General features: G+C 40.8%; 1 protein-coding gene across 12 annotated transcripts in view; it reads right to left on the reverse strand.

Moving 5' to 3' along the window:
• COL6A3 (collagen type VI alpha 3 chain) overlaps positions 1-14,663 on the reverse strand; it is a 92,252-nt gene extending 77,589 nt beyond the window's left edge. For all 12 annotated transcript variants that reach the window (XM_075283985.1, XM_075283988.1, XM_075283984.1 and 9 more), the window contains exon 1: positions 14,460-14,663. The gene's annotated coding sequence lies outside the window, so the exon portion shown is untranslated. The remainder of the gene's footprint in view (positions 1-14,459) is intronic.
• Positions 14,664-15,421: the final 758 nt, after the last annotated feature.

A 15,421-nucleotide genomic window follows, 5' to 3' on the forward strand; every position in this document is an offset into this window, starting at 1 on the left:
TTGGCATTAGCTCAATAACAAATGGGACTCGCCATTGTCTTGGCAACATAGTTTGCTTTGATCCAAACATCCCAATCATATGATCTGAGTCTATGTGCAGAGTTCACGCTTTGTCTGCCTTATGCAGTTATAATTATAGTTCACCAGGCTAAGACTTAGGATGCAATGTGCTGAGCAGATGAGAAGATCAGAAGCATGTCAGATTCAAAGGGATAGGGGACAGACTAACCCGAGCCAGCTGTTCCCCAGGACGGCTGATTCATTGCACATGTGTCTGTGTGGGTCTCGGCTTTAGGACCATCTCTCCTCCAGGCACTGGGAGAAGGGCGGCTATTGTAACACAGCTGCTTTTTATCATTGTCCCTCTGCCAGCTTCAGATCTCAATGCTTCGAGCTGTCTCTTTTTGGGGACATTACAATCCAAAGCTCCCAGAAGATAAAAACCAAAATTATTTGAGTATATTCTGAACCATGCAATATTAATATAATTTTTTAATGAATACTTAATGTTCTGTGGTAAAAATAATGAAGGCAAAAAATGTTATTTTTGCTTGTGTTACTGAGCAGAATATTTGTCTGTATGGAAATGGGAAAATAGTTGGCTATTCGCCTGTTGTCACAAATGAATATTAAGGGGAGCCAAGGGAACGAAGAATAGAAAAAGATTAAAAAGTGAAATCATTTATTAAAAATTATATATAACATTCTAAAGAATTCAAGAAAAATTGTATGTGTTAAAGGGATTCTATCTTTAAAAAAAATCGATTTTGAACTAAAAGCACGTTGGAATAGCCTTTAGAAAGATCATTCTTCTCCTAACTTTATTTTTATGTACATTTTTCCCTATAAGTATGTCTTTGGAATATGGGATGGAAATCCATGCAAACACGGGGAGAACATACAAATTCCTTGCAGATGGTTTTTTGGCCTTGGCGGGATTTGAGCACCAGGACTCCAGTGCTGCAAGGCTGCAGTGCTAACCACTAAGCCACTGTGTGGCCCCTACCTTTATTTTTCTGGTCCATGGTGGCGTTTTTAAGTTTTGTCTTCTTTCTTCGTTATGCAAATTGGTCTTCAGAAAGTGCAGGGTGGCGTTCTCCCAATGTTCAAAGCACAGGCTCGTGATAGGTTCCAGCGCGCCTCTGTCTTCTATTCCTGGCACTTCTCCTCCTCTTCTTAAATGAGACCACCGCAAAATGGCCAACAGAATAGTCAATTGTGAATTTTGTAGTGGTCTCGTGTAAGAGGCCACTACGAAATGGCTAACAGAACAATCGATTGCACATGTTTCGTCACCATTTTTTGTTTTTCTCGTGTAAGAGACCACCGCAAAATGGCCAACGGAACAGCTGACTGCACATGTTTTGTCGCCATTTTGTGGTAGTCTCGTGTAAGGAGAGGAGTGAAGAGGAGGAGACGAGGGAGCCGGCATTGGAATCTATGATGAATCTGTGCTTTGAGCACCCCTGCCCTTTCTAAACCCCGATTTGCATAATGAAGAAAGACGACAAAACTGAAAAACGGCAGCGCAGACCTGAAAAATAAAGGTAAGTGAAGAATATCCTTTTTAAAGGCTATTCCAATGCACTTTTAGTTAAAAAAAAAACAAAACATTTTTTAATGATAGAATCCCTTTAAGCACTGTTCACACTTGCCTATTGCAGATAGGACTTAGCAGCTCCAGCCAGTTGTCTTACTTCTAGAAACAGGGGGGAAGGGACATAGCTGAGTTGCTGGGGCACAAACAGATGATTTCTTTATATAGTTCTCAGTTTTATCCATACCATGAGACAACATAGGACAATGAAAAAGGCAGAGATGGGCGAAAGGGATGAGATTTTCTATTTTTTGTGCAGTTTCTCTGTGTATTTTTATGGAATGTCCTATCCATATAACACTAAAGCTCTGTTCTCCTCTGTGCTGCGGTTTCTACTTATTTCCAATCCTAATAGTGCGTCCTAATAGTGCCCAAAGAATGCGATTGACCCATTATGGGAATTTACCAACAGCCACCTGTTCCCTCATCAGAAAGACTATTGCTTGTTACAATGTGAAGTGATATTCTGGACATTGGTGATAGTAACCTTGATGGGACTTCCATGGAGACTTGTAGTGCAGATGTGACTATAGCCTAATGGAAGTATAAGAACAGGCGATAGATTCAGATTCAGGTCTCTAACCCTCACTCCAGATATCGATATCATATTATTTTCAGGCTTCTATTATATCTTTAATGTTTGTTAAAATGTTTCTTATACAGAATTCCAAAATCTCCTGCCTTGTTTTATGTATACATTTCTAGCTACTGCACCTACCAGACCTCCAAGGAGAGTCCACTGTATACAGATTTGCAGCTCCCATTTATCTCAATGAAAACAATCCCTGAATAGCAGGATGCTGAACTCCTAAGCCATTCCTAGTCACAGATGATGGCAGAAAGAAGTTTATCATTTTGAGTGATTTCAGGCCCTCGAAAAATTTGTTAAAGGCAAGGAAGTGTGGGGTTGGACTAAAAAGTAAGTGTTCCTCGCTTCCCCCTGCATCGGCCCATCCTATGGATCGGTCTCTGGTTCCAGCGCCCTGACAATGGCCAACTAGGTGACTGCTGCAGTAGTTGGGAATGTCATTGCTGCAGCACCAGAACCGACCTGACTATTGCACAAGGCTGTCGAGGCCATGGATCCATGACATCAGTGATGGAGAACCAAAACCGAGACCGATGCAAAGGACCCGGGCCCTGACCTTAAAACAGAAGAACCATGTCTTATTTCCTGACTTGAACAAATTCCCTGGGAGTCGGCTTTCAGGTCTGAAACCCCATTTATTTAAAGCTTGTTCCTTTGTTTGTGAATGTGTACCGTATACCAAATGCCATTACTCACCCGGTAACCATTGTATATAAGGAAACAGCTGCTTTGTAATAATTTATGAGCCCATGGTGATGAAAACTAAACACAAGTCAGGACTTTCAAGCTAGTCTAAAATATCAACTCAGGACCACCCAGCTTTAGTCCAGGAGAAGTGTGAGAAAAATGCTTTGTGAAAGTACACAATCGCGTAAATTGCTAAAATTTAGTGTCATATAGAGGTGTATCAAAGGTGAATCTACTCTCAACCTAGTGTGAATTTGGTTCTCATGAGACCAACTCAGTACAATATTGCAAAATGCTAACAAATCCTCTGCAAACTGCAATTAACAAAACTACCACTAGGTGGCTTTACTTAGCCTATCTCTTTGTGATAGAATATTACAGAACAGTATTGTCTTGAAATGCTAACTATCTCATAACATACCTATCCGGACACGTCTAGTGAAGAGTTAAGGAAAAGGAGGACACATCTGTAGTGCTCATCAGTCTGCAAGGTAATCCGTGGCTTAGAATTTCTGGAGCAGTTTTGGAGTCCTGACAAGCATTTTAGATTTCACATATTTCCTTAAGCAGGTCTTGATCTCATTGGAGTGAGATGTTCCTTATTTATTATAAGACATGTCACTCTTCATAAATTAGGTCTATGCACCAGGAACTCAAGTCTATGCCAGCCAGGAGCGGCTTTAGAGTTACTCTATAATTTTCACTATATCATTTTTTCTGGGCGCAGAGCCCTCGTCTCTTCCCATAGAGTCCGCTCACGTTTCAGAAAGTGGCACTGGCAATGTAAAACAGCAAAAATGCAAAAGTTTTAGGGCAAAAATGAGTTTGTACAAAAAGTTCCAATTTTTAAAGCCATAAAGCTGGCATAAAAGTTTTGATAAATCCACCCTTTAATGTTTTACTTGACAAGGGGGTGCGGAAGCTTGCAAGGAAAGGGGCTTGGCTTAAAAATGCAACATTGTGTGCCAAAATTTTACTAGCTCCAGGATGATGTGTGGTAATGGCAAGATACTATTTAAGGGCAGGGCTCCATGTAGCGTAAACGTTGCCGCAACGTTTTAGAGTACCTGCAAAGTGAATGGGATTCTGGCTAATCCGATCCACACATTGTAAAAAAATATCCACAGCGCACATGTTGCAATTTTAAAAACTGTCATATTTTTGTAAATCGCAACTTGTCAATTATATCTACGGAATGTTAGCATTTTTCGTATAGGTATAATTGAAGCAGAAAATCTGCAGAGGAAAACGGTGCAGACAAAAAAGCGATTTATCCATCTTTTCCGCAGCGTTCCCCGGTACATGGGGTCTTAGCCTAACACGACTAGTGTCCCCCCTCCCATGCCAATTGCTGAGTGCAATGTATTACTTATGATTGCATTCCCATAGGGATCAAGTTCAGCGTATAATAACATGCACTGTTCCTTAGGTTTACATTGTAACAATTTATGTGTTAGCCATAGTATTACATACAAGCTGACGTTGACAAGTCTGTATTACAATACTTTAATGTTGCGGCTAAGCTTTCCTATGTAGTTGTGAAGATTTCCCAGTAAACACACCCCTGGTGGCCTGGGAGATTCCTCTCTCCTTTTTTGGGCATGTTACATAGAACGGCATCTTTCCAAACTTTTACACTTGGCCTTGTGCGTTCCGCTGTATGTGTAGTAGAAAGCAGGATTATAGTAACGGACAGTAGTCCGCCCGGGGACTCCCATAGATCATGATAATGCTTGGAATCTGGGTGCCTGGTCAGTGTAAGGGCTCGTTCACATCTGCGCCCGGTCTCCATTCTGCACAAAACAGAGGCAGGAGACAGAAACCTGCAGGACTCTTTCATACCCATTCATTTGAATGGGTTTGAAAGATGTCCGGCCGTGAGCAATGGTGAGCGTTTTATGCTCTCCGCTGCGAAACTATTTTTTTAAAATCGGACACAGAGTCGGACATGCAGTACTCTGTGTCCGGTTTTAAAAAAAACGGCTTCACGGCAGAGAGCATAAAACGCTCACCAGCGCTCACAGCCGGATGTGCTCTGACAACTTTCTGTCTTCTGCATGCAGAAGACGGAAAGCTGAGAACGGAGACCCGGACGCGAGTGTGAACCTAGCGTAATACTGTTCATATTTCATGGACCCAAATAAGATCCTAAATGAACAGTTGCAGCAAACTTGTACTCGATTTTTTCAATGGCTTTTGTGAATTATGACACCGCAGCAAGTTAAAGTTTGCTAAATCTGTACATTTTACCTATTATTGTTGATCTTCTTATATATTTCATGTTGATATAACTTTCCTATTGCCTATGATGGACACTGCCTTTCGTTCACATCTATTATATTAATATAAAGCAACGTTCTACCCATAAAAAATCAACGGGGTACATCGGGCTCCAATGACAATTTTGGCACTTGGTCATGGTTTCTGTCAATGGAAACCAGAAAGCAGATGTGAGCAAAACCTAAGCTGTTATAATGTAGAAGAATCAACCTTGTCGTGATGATCTCGATGTTGACAGCAACTCCTTACCAAGAAGTTTTGGAAGTTCTGTTTGATCCCACATACGGCAGATCACATTGGATGGTCTAGGTGCAGCATTTCCTTTGTGTTTTATATATTGCCTAAGATCTAGACCTCTAACACTTTGGAAATAATTACATGAGAATGATTTATTTATTTTTTTCCACTTTTTTGGTGGTAAGAACTGTCCTTGTTACCCGTGTGGGAAATTGCACATACATATGTTATTACTTTGTCAGTTTCCATTGCTATGGGAGTGGATTTATTATTCCCACAAGCAGCGCTAGGTTTAGGGGCCTTGATGGATTTTGCTTGTTAAAATATTTGCAGTAAACATTTAATTTTGCAGACGGGAGGGATTAGTCAAACATTAAAGACATCTGTCAGGACATAGTCACAACCATACTTACTAATGCCTCTCATACACTGAGCATCTGCAGATGACTGGGTAACCCTTTCACCTCCAGAACAGTTCTATGTATGATTGGAGCTCCAGTGTACAGTATGCTAAGACCAATGGTATAACTAAAGTCTTGTGGGCCCCGATGCAATCTTTTGTCTGGAGCCCCCTGCCTCATCCTTGATAGTGATGGTAAGGAGTTTAATCCACCTTAGTGTGGTTAGGGGTAATCTGTGGGTCTCCTTGGTTTATGGGCGAGATGGAAGCTGCAATCTCAATACTGATGCCAGTGCTTATGGGCCTCCCTAAGGCTCCTGGGCCCTGGTGCAACTGCACCATGAAGTTATGCCCCTGCCTATGGGTGGCTTATGATGGCATAATCATTCCATGAAATATGGCCCTTGTTTTACTTAATGTACCATATATAGCCATCTGGTCACAGGGCTACACCTAGCCCCTCTTCTGCCCGAGGCAAACTATATTACTGTTACTGATATGATTTCAGGCATTGATGGCCAAACAATATAAAATGCCAGGGCTTCTAGAATAATTTTAAACAGATGGATCAGCAGTAACGTTTTTGCACTGGGTCCAGTATTATAATACGTCAGCAGTCAGCTTGTATGTCCAAAGCTAATTGTAATTTACTGCATCAAAGAGGACAGTATGTGACGCCTTATACTGGAGCCCTGGAACGACATGTTACTTTCATCTGTAGTGCGGGTTTATACTGTAATAATCTACTTGGCACCAGTTTTAGAGAAGTGACAGCTCACTGGGAGCAATGCCATCTTTTCTGTGCTTCAGTCTCATATTATGCATTATAATGGGAGTATTGCAGAGCTAAGTTCTGGTAAACTTATGATAGATGATAATAGATAGACATTCGCTACACTTGAGGCTGGGGCCCCGCACAGACTTCCATTAGTGTAAACTATGCTTCTTGCATTACAAATGTATTGTATATGAGGGGTGACATGGGGTGAAATAACATAGACACAACTCATTGCATTACTAGAAACTGCAGCAGAAGTTATCACTACAGTATACAGATTCTTATGTTCACAGCCTACTTATAGGATGTTAATGGGGTAGTCTCACTATTGACAACCCCTGTACATACGCCCTCCCCTGTGAACACCCCTCCCTATGAGCAAAAAGTTAGAAGGGCTTCATTCTGGGATAGCCTATGCATTTGTCCACTGGAGGGGAAATGTATAGTCCGATGAGGTTTGTACATGGCATGAGCAGCTCACAACCAGGAAAGTGGGGGCAAAGCATGATACAGTGTGGGGTACACCCTTGGTCCACTCTACTGTATTCTACATCAGGGGCAACATGGTGGCTCAGTGGTTAGCAGTGCAGCCTTGCAGTGCTGGTGTCTGGGGTTCAAATCCCGCCAGGAACAACATCTGCAAGGAATCTGTCACTAATAAACAGACCACCGCCATATCAATTTTGTGATAGAAGGGTATATAGAATATATAGGCCCCTTGGTTTTGAATAGCTCATCATAGAGGACTAATAATCCACCAGTAATTGTGGGTCATCATCTGAGTCCCTTATATGCAATGAAATAGACAGTAACTCCCCCCTTATCTTCTAAGTCTCTATGTAACTGTACATGTTGCACATATGGCATTTCCACCCCTGTACTAGAGATATTTATTAGTTACTGACTTATGCGCAAGACTTCACTCCATTTGGGCACCATCTGTTTTCATACATATGACCTGTATTGCACTGAACACATACAGTAAGTTGACTGTGGGCCATGCCAGAGTGTCTTGGTAATGTCACAAGAAGTGACATTCTATTAGGGAACCAGAGAAATGGTTGTATACAAAGAAGGAACCTCCCTTAGGACGAAAATCTAAATTCTCTGCAGCTATCTAGGGATCATCCCTGTCGGGTCCTGTCTGTAATTCATGCATCGATGGATTCCACCACTTCTATTACTGACGTCAGTAAAACAGATGTGTAATGATACAAAAAATAACTTAGACTACTTCTATTCCCTCCAAAGAGACATGAACATGAAATACCGCCCTCTGCTGAAATGGAATTGGAACTACAGACGCTGCAAATACACCGATCCAGAGAGGGACCAGGTGGTTTGCAATGTAAAGCATATAGGTCCCTGATGCATTAAGATTACATCCATTACATCATCACCCAATAAACCTGCACATAATCCTGCCCAGTCACTTGTAATGGGAAAAAAGGAAGCTAATAGGAAAAGATACATAGTAATGTATGGACTGTGTCATGTGTTACATCCGAATACCCCCAACACATGTATACTGTACAAGCAAGTGTATACATGTGATATCTAGCGCATATTAATATTTGCATATCCTCAGCTTTATTATGCACTTTTAGCAAATAAGGAGTTCTCATGGGCGTCTGGGACACGGGATTGCTGTGTCTGCCTCTGATGCCAGCATTTCTCTACCCCTGAAAAGTCTCCATTTATGGAAAGCTACTGTCTTCCCCTGTACATGTTACTCCAACTCGAAAAGGATTAACCCCTACAGATCAATGAAATTTTACATTTATCAGCACATTAAAATGGACCTAAACTTTTGGACAAGTTTTGATTTTCTGGCAGTATTTGTATCATTGATACATTTTGTAATATACTTTATTAACAGATTGTGGCTCCTTTCTGTGAAATCCTGCACTGAAATCTACTTCTACCCCCTATTTTACTATTAAGAGTCTTATGAGAAGTACAGGGGAGTGCCTGTGTAATATAGAGAAGTAGAGGCGGAGGGACTGTCATTTCAGATACATATATCTTAGGCATTATAATGCATAGAACAGTTCTTCTGGTGTCATATGAAAGGTGATGGAGAAAGTACAGTCAAGATATAGGGACTGTATATACGACATATATATATATATATATATATATATATATATATATACTGTATATCACAGTTCGAAATTTTATAGCAAGAAACGAGACAGAAAGTGGATTTTAGTGCAGGATTTCACAAAAAGGAGACAAAATTCGCTAATAAATAATACAAAGTCATTAATGAAACTTTAGTATAAAGTTTAGGTATGATTTAAACTAATAGAAATTAAAAATGTTACATGTTGTGGAACATCATCTTTAGGGACATTATAGTAGCAAAAACCTTTTATTCCTGTTCTTTATCTCTCAGTTCCTATCAGTTTTCAAGATCTCTGCTTGCTGTCATGTAATGTAATACGTCAGTGTTTATAAATCTGTCCAGGTCATGTAGACAGGGACACAGCTGGTTTCAAGTCAAGTCCAAGCTCTTTTAGGTCTTTTTTACACCATGCTTGCCAAATATCTTCACATGCCCCATAGACACCCAGAAAAATGGTGGTCTCCTGGAAGAGATGGCAGATTTCCTTGGGTTCCCCATAAACTCAAGACTCCCTGTCCCTATGCTTCCCTGCACTTCCATGTACCACCAGACCTGATGGCAAACAGCATCAAGACATTGTCCAAGGAAGCCACTGGAAGAGGAGAGATGTGAAGGAATAGGGAAACATGAGTTCCTGAATGTCCGGTGTAAGATTTGTATAGGGGTAATTCAAGATCTGGTCTGGGGTCAATAACGGAGGAATCTAATCTGGGGTTGTAAACAGGGGCAGTAGGATCTGGAGTTTATAGTTTTTGAAGCTCTGATACCTTGTCCTCTGTGGAGAAAACATGGTCTACTAATGTGGGGTTTGTGTTTTTAGGGGGTCTGGTCTCAGTCCTCTGTTTTTTAGATCCGGATATTTTAAGGTATCTGGTTTGTGGTCCATATCTATTTATATAGTCTAGTCTAGAGTCTATTATGGTCTTTGTGGATGGTTTGGTCTTGGATCTGTATTTTAGGGAGTATGGTGTTTGTATTTTTAGGGTGTGTTATATGTTGCCCATATTGATTTAGTAGGCAGTTTATTAGGGTTGTAGTCTGGGGTCTCTTAGTTTAGGAGGTTTAGGAGAATCTGTGTCTCTGTTTCAGTCTTTGTTTATGGGGTATGGGGCATTTTGGAATGTGCTAAAGAGGGTCTTGGGTATTATTTGTGATTCGAATGACATTTATTGAGGGTGTGACCCTAAGTAATTATATAAGAAGGTAATATTGTTGTAATATACACCACATCAGTTTATCATGCCAATGTGGTAACCTTCTACTGTATAGGGCACTGTCATAGTATTAAAAATGGCTGGGTTTACAGTTGTACCAGCAGGACTTTTCTCTCCACATTTTTCAGCTGGAAACCTGCGAGACCACATTATTGTCTATGGGGTCCGTGGGTTTCCATGGGTAAACTCTTTTTAAAGTGGATTGGATTTCCAATTTTTTGAGTCCTCAAGTAGACCTGAAAAAAAGAAACCTTAGTGCAAGTGTGAACCTAGCGTATGAGCCTTATGACATTCATTGCTTTGCTCTCAGGATTGGTGTTGATCCCAGCAGCTGGACCACAGCTCATTTTTTACATATCTTTTTGCATTTTCATGTAGAAACCTCTCACCACACTCCGCTATCCCCATAGATGTAGTGACTACTGCTACATTCAACAGGAGTACCAGAACCCAGATTTCATGGTCGCAATGGGGGGTACCCCAACATTTGATCATACAGATCATATAGTTATAAATGTTTTTCATGGTCTGGTGTCTTTAATGCAAAATATCCCAAAATGCAGAGTAATAGTGGAGACTATAACAGGAAATGTGAATCTGGCAGCCACAGTGGTGATGGATGGACCAATAAGCCCCAGTGTATATGCTTTGATGTTGTAAATCCCGGGCAGAAGCTTGTATACTCATTAATGCCAAAAAATACAGCTGCATACATGTGTTAGTAAGTGTTGGTGTGACTGACAAAGACCAGTCCAGGACATCATTTTGTGATGGACACGACGAAATTGCCAAAATATCTGTTACTAGCCAACTGGATGTTTGTGATTGCCCATAACCAGAAACACAAAACTGGATCAAAAGACATAAAATAAATTATTACTGTAAAAGAGGGGTAGGGAACCTTCGGCTCTCCAGCTGCTGTGAAACTACAACTCCCAACATGCTCCATTCACTTCCATGGGAGTTCCAAGAACAGCAGGGCAAGTATGCATGCTGGGAGTTGTAGTCTTGCATCAGCTGGAGCGCCAAGGTTCCCTACCCCTGCTGTAAAAGAACATCATTTAATACGCAAGTCCAAATATAATGAACACTTTAGCATAGTGGAGAAGCCGTGACATTGACTCGTCTATAAATATCTGTATTTATTGTATGAGTCACATTAGAGGTTAAGATTCCTAAACCCTCCTAAGAGCGGTGGGAGTCAGGTAGGATGGTGCTTGTTTATGGATCAGGGTGTGGTACACATGCCCTTATGGTAAGACATAGACATTGGTCAGGTCAGGGAAAAAGTGACCTAAAAGTTATATTTATGTTACAACTCCCATAGTTAATTCATTCATATTTGTCGAACCCATTTATAGTGTGGATTCAATATATCCTGTGTTCTACATGGATGTAATTCTCTATCTTCTGCATGTAGCCAAACCTGGCTCCTGGATATAGGCAATGTAGAATTCTATATATACCCAGATCTTGTTTTCTGGATATACCAGGTCCGGTGTTTAGATATCTGGCTGTATATACTCCTACGTTCTTTACACCCTGGTCAATACTCCCAGTAGCTAAGATGTAAAGTATTGGGTGTTCCTATCTTCCTCACTCCTTACTGAGTATATTTCCTAATATGAGTAATATTTATATTACCTATCACCACCTCCGGTGGCGCTCTGGTGATTTACTATAATTTGTACTTATAGCTGTTCACATTGCATCGTCTCGTGTGATGACATAAGAAGAAGAACGTTACACCAGTATGGGTGCGGTCTTGTTGGCAGAAGCCTCTGGTTTACAAGGATGGTCAGAAAAACTGAAGGCGGGAATTTTAAACCATAACACATAGAACTAATTTTTTGGAGAGTCAATTGGCATTTGGCGCATTGCCTGAGTTAACTCATAAGTAATGTCTATAAGGTATAAGGATATAACATAGAAGTAAACTTGTACTTTATCTGACATATGAAATAAGACATACACTATATCAGGGATAGGGAATCTTCGGCTCTCCAGCTGCTGTGAAACTACAACTCCCATCATGCTCCATTCACTTCCATGGGAGTTCCAAGAACAGCAGAGCAAGTATACATGCTGGGAGTTGTAGTTTTGCAACAGCTGGAGAACCAAGGTTCCCTACCCTTGCACTATATGGATCCAAAAATCACGTGGCTACTGTAGATTTGTAATTGTCCTATCATGGCCAATATGACAACATGATACTATACAAGTTCTTGTCATTCCATGCAACCAATGGCTTTCAAGGAATATGGGCAACTGTAGTTGGAAAAAATTGGAGAGTCACAGGTCAGGGGGCTCAGTGACAGTAGGGTCAACCAGATCCATTGGTAATGAAATGTGATGTCCATCCCTAATCTACAAATCTGTGCCAATGGTTTTTAGACCCATTGAGTGTTTCATTCCCATCAGGTGTTGGCCAGGTAAGGCTAGGGTCACACTAACATTGGGCTGTCTCTTGTTCTCATCCCATTGACTGTTGGGTGTCTGTTATTTTTAACCGAAACCACCAAACAAGAAAGTTGGAATTTTTTTGTCTGGCGATTTTCAACAAAGTCTCTGCAAAAAGACACCAACGCAAATGTGATCCCACCCTAAGGGTAGATATATGAGATAGAAGACATGTCCTGCAGTAGATCCTATAATGCTACCTGGGTTAAGAAGGGGATAGTGAGAGGTAATCTGAGTCTAGTCTAATATTATTTGGTTTATTGGTACACACTTAAAACATACTTTCAGCCAGAAAAGAAGCTAAACTTGGTTGCCATATGAGGCTGCAAACTAGTTAGACACACCCCTGAACATGATGGAAGGGTGTGTATCATGGGGCCATTGTATATAGCATTGTATTATACTGCTGTCAGCATAGAATATGTATGAGGCTGTGCATTATGTTCACAGATGCTAGAACCATACAGTTAACACAAACTGACATGAATAGAATCAGATCATATACATCGTAATGGTATGTTCATAGCAGAATTCAAGGACACACACGGAGACATTGCTGTAACATAATGATATGGCAATATATCCAGTGCAGTGCTCCCCATCGGTGGCTATGCGACACACATACATGTGGATACCCAACTGGTGACTGGGCACTAGTAGAACAGGGATGCAATCCTATTGATATGACTTAACTCAAGGGTCAATAAGACCCATTTCACTCCTTTATTTAATAGGCTTTCCATTTTAATATTATGTCACTCAATGTCACCTGCTCTATTTGATAGAGTCTCGTGATAATCTACAAAAGGTTGGGGATCACTGATGTAGAGGAACAGATTATATATCTACTGTGTTTTTACCAAGGACCACATACACTAACCGTATACTGATAGGTATAATTATGTGGGCTTGAGATAGGCAGGCGGTGGTTGACCAACTACCGTAAAACTATATGCTTCAGCACATACTACATATATCCGGCACTTAGTCAGTGGTGGAAATTGTAGTCCTGTGCTATGGTGAACCATAAATTGCCCAAAAGTGGTCTGGTATGTAAAACATCAAAATAGAGGTAACATTGAAAGTGAATTCAACAATACTCACATGTAAGCACAAACAAGATCACAAGACAATCAGAAATAGACGCAAATATGCTACACAACATAAAAACAATAAAAGCAGTATACACCAAATGTGCAAAAAAACAAGGACCGGTGACAAATACAAAAACAGGAAACACATAAAACGCCTTCAAACAGAGAAGGTAAAGCGCCTAATAAATCAGAATAGTCAGCCGTTCATAATCTAGCACAGAAACCAGATGACAAAACCATAGAAAAGCAGAGCGAAGTGAGATAATTCTAAATTATATTCCTACAAAAGTGATTCCTAGAAGACCAGACACACCCACATGGCAATGAGGGACTGGAGGAAGCCAGCATAGACATCTGCTCCAGAGTCTGCATCTTGTCACTATTAACCATCTCATTGCACGGGGATCACAAAAAATAATCTCATTTGTACTAATATAACAGAGTATTAAATATTACGTTTCACTACACTTGTGTGCAAGGCTTCGTATTGATCAGTACAGCAGATATCAGACCTATAGAACATTTACGTATACGCCATTTATGCTACATCTGCTTTACATTATGGATTCATTCCTTTGCTGTGCTACATTGTATTGTATTGTGTTACACTGTATTGCATTGTATTGTAGTGTATTGCACTATACTATTATAAGTCTCTCTGCAACCAGCTGCCCTTCATTCCCTGCCCATCTCCTACTGTACAAGTGCATCGTGTAGTATAGTGTTACCCACTGACTGCTACAGATATAACAGGTCTGGGTTATTTGCACATTATAATAGCTAATATAAGGTGTTGCACTAGATATTCCACTAGTCCTACCTAGTAACACACATGCACACTTCTAATATATGCATTTTTTTGTATCTACAGCATGCTCAATATTCTCCGTTCTAATAGTAAAATGGATGCATCTAATCCCTAAGGATACTGAATATGATCTTACATGGTTATTAGCTATATTAGTTTAGTTATTATAAGATCCTTCCTTCCATACCCCTGAGCTGAAGCGATAGAAGATAACTTGTCAGCTTCACACTTGCGTGCCAGTCATGTTCCTCAGGCAGAATCCCTCTGATGCTCTGCAGGGCAGAGTAGTTTCCTTTCCTCCTATGGGTAATGGGAAGACAGTAGTGAAGTGTCCAGCTGCAAAGATTGAAGGAAGCAGCATAGGACTGGAAGAGGGAAATCCAGTCCCCCACAATCCCTGCCCAAAGGAGAAGCACTTCAAAATACCCTCCCTCTCCCCCTCCAAACCTGCCCTCTCCCCCTTCCCTCTAAACCTGCCCCCCTCTTCAAACTGTTCCCATCTGGCTCCTATCACAGCCTGATGTCATTGCTTTATGTTTAACCCTCAAACCGCTCTGGAACTTATGCATCATAACCACCTCCATAGCCCCTGCCTTGGTAAATGAAGCAAAACCCAGGTGGTCTTCTCTGGACAGAATTGTCTAAGCGGAGTGGAAATAAACAGCACAGACTGGAGAATATGTAGTAACATGCTGCAAATAGGATCTGCAAATAAGACAGAACTGCAAAAAAGACACCATGGCAAGTGGCCATGATAAATAAGCAGTGAGGTTCCACAGAGAAGAATTCCAGGTCATGTCACATAAAGTATCCTTAGGGCTCAGCAATAGGCACTCAGTGCTGCAGGGAGATAAGCGGCGTTATCTAAGTGTCCTGAAGACTGTACATCTCCCAGCCCCCTCTCCTTTAATCTTGCAGTCACTGTCTTCCATCCAGTGTGAATGAGTCGAAATTGTCCAGAAGGAAGCTCGCAGAACTTGGCAACGACAATATTTTTTTGCACATCTTGGCTACTGCTGTGAAAAAGCTAAAAAAAAAATGTTGTGCAAATGCAGAAAAGAGCAATAAGTGAACTCGGAGGAATTTCATGAGACACATATGTTCAGGGAAGAAACACAACTTTAGTTAAAGGAGTATTCCCATCTTAAC

The sequence above is a fragment of the Leptodactylus fuscus genome, chromosome 8, assembly GCF_031893055.1.
Source record: "Leptodactylus fuscus isolate aLepFus1 chromosome 8, aLepFus1.hap2, whole genome shotgun sequence".
Taxonomy (NCBI): Eukaryota; Metazoa; Chordata; class Amphibia; order Anura; family Leptodactylidae; genus Leptodactylus; species Leptodactylus fuscus.